The following is a 2,591-nucleotide window of genomic DNA, read 5'->3' on the forward strand; positions in this document are numbered from 1 at the left end:
GTTTTCCCAAAGTGGTTCACTGAGAAGTGATTCTGAAATAGGACACCGGGCAATACAGAGATAGGCTGACTTCTCCCTTCCACACCCTGGCCTTCAACTCTTGCAGTAAAAATTAAAGTGTCTCTTCAAAGTTGGACCCGCTTCCTTGGCATCCACGAGAGTTGAATCCTCTCTCCGTTATTTATTTGGTTTGTCCCATTTTGAACACCATTTCCAAGGTTCATTTTCCAAGGCACTTTAATACGGCCCACGCTGGTAATGTACGATTTAAATTACTGTAATGAAAAGAGAACCAATGGACCTTTATGCAAAGTCCTTGACCAACAACCCAGCCTTCTCGTCTACCCACAAGACTCCGTGAGAAACTGGACCTCATTATAAGTGCGATGCACTTCCTCTTCTGTTAGTTCTGAGGAGCTACCAGGCTGGGTTGGAGGCAAGGACTTTTCATCTTTGGGGTGAGTAGGCATAGCATGTTCTCATAAAAAATAGAGAAATGTTTTACTTGTGATTGTGGGTCTATAAAAATACTCTGTCTCTGGAAACCTTTTCAAGGAGACCTCGTTCCACGTCCTGTTGCTTTATTTCTTGAACTCTGATAGGCAGCATCTATCTTATATTTATTTGGTCACTTCTGCTGGGACAAGGAGTGTGAATTGTTAGGTGGGAGTGTGCAACCTACTGAGACGCTTCCGCACGCTCAGAGGAGGTGGCCAATTGTGTCTTAAGGGGCTTCAGGTGGACTGAAATGATAACATTTCAAGAAAAAAGAGTCTAAAGCAAATGTAGCTTATAATTAATTTGTTGTGAAAAATGAGGAAAACAAGATCTTAAGAAACAAGTGAGTTTCCTGAAGATGTACGGGGAGTAAAGAAGTTTTTCATACACCTCACCCCCATAAGAAACACATCAGTGCAGTTCAACGCCAGGCTCGCGGGGGAAGGGCTGTGTGCTTGACTTGTGGCCAAAGTAGAGAGATTTGCAGGTCAATGTTTTTCAACCAGCTGGTTATGGACTACAAAACCCACTAGTGCATAACAACCAGCCTGGCAACCAGCAAACATGAAAAGGACCATAATTATAAAATATCAGATGCTGTGCATAGTATTATTTTGTGAACTTGGTTCAGTTCCCTCTCTCTCTCTCTCTCTCTCTCTCTCTCTCTCTCTCTCTGAAATGCATTTCTTGCAGTTGGTTATGGCCAAAAATCTCTCCAAATTAGCATCCCTAGAGATCTGAACTGTTGTGACAAATATTGTCACCTCTTTCAGGTAAACTTTAGTTAAATTGGTTTCAAATGAGGCCTCAAAAAACAATTGTCCTCATTCCGACGGGGATTCTTTGCACTGAGAGTTCCTCCAGAATATTTTAGAGTAAAATATTTTTTTGCAGGATGAGAAACATGAATGAAAAAGGGAGACAGGTATTGAGAGAGGGAAGGCATCCGGAAAGGGACTAAGGATAATTCCTCCCGTGGGACACGAGATTCCCACTGCAGAATTTGATTTCCAGTCAGGCGATATTGCCCACTGCAGAGAGTGCGAGCTGGGGGTCCCCTGGCTCTGTGTTTAAGGAAAACGTGGATGTGGATGTCTCTAGCTAGAGCCTGTGGTCTCCAGTTCCCCACGGTGCCCACTGCTTTCCACCCGTGGTCTGACTTATTTGTGTGCCATGTCTAGCTCCCGGTGACATTGGGGTTCCTGACCTCGGGGAGGTGGCTGGACACGGGCTTTGGACTCAGGGAGCCTTTGTGCAAGTCTTAGCTCTGCATTTTCCTAGCAGCATGACCTTGAGCAAGCCATGTAATCTCTTGGAACGGCAATTTCTTCATCTGCAGAGTGGGGAGACAATGATAAGACCTACGTCATAAGATGCTTGAGGGCTTTCAGTGAGATGATAGTCACACCGTTCTCAACAAGGCACCTGGCCCATAGTAGGGTTCCCATAAATGGGGAGGATGAGAGAGATTTCTCACCCTAACCATGGGTGGGGCATTGAGCGTGAACTGCTCCGTAAACACACAGGCGGCCCTAATGGATTCCAAACTCAAAGATCAAAGCCCAACAGATATATCAAGACAGGAGTATGGAGAAGGGATAGAGCTGCCAAGAGAACCCATTTTTAAAGTAATTTTGTGTTCTCTTCTATTAAAAAACTTCATTATCATTATTATTAATTTCTTATTGTTAAAGCAATATGTAAAATTTAGAATTACAGCTAAGTAAAAAGCAATTTAAAATCACTTATGATGGGGCCAGGCATGGTGGCTCAGGCCGTAATCCTAGCTCTCTGGGAGGCCGAGGCGGGCGGGATTGTCTGAGCTCAGGAGTTCAAAACCAGCCTGAGCAAGAGCAAGACCCCGTCTCTACTAAAAAAAAAATACAAAAAAATTAATTGGACTTGAGCAGGGCCAGGGCAGGTGGCTCACGCCTGTAATCCTAGCTCTCTGGGAGGCCGAGGCGGGCGGGATTGTTTGAGCTCAGGAGTTCAAAACCAGCCTGAGCAAGAGCGAGACCCCCGTCTCTACTAAAAATAGAAAGAAATTAATCGGACAACTAAAAATACATAGAAAAAATTAGCCGGGCATGGTG

The sequence above is a fragment of the Propithecus coquereli genome, unplaced genomic scaffold, assembly GCF_000956105.1.
Source record: "Propithecus coquereli isolate 6110/MARCELLA unplaced genomic scaffold, Pcoq_1.0 Scaffold241, whole genome shotgun sequence".
Lineage (NCBI taxonomy): Eukaryota > Metazoa > Chordata > Mammalia > Primates > Indriidae > Propithecus > Propithecus coquereli.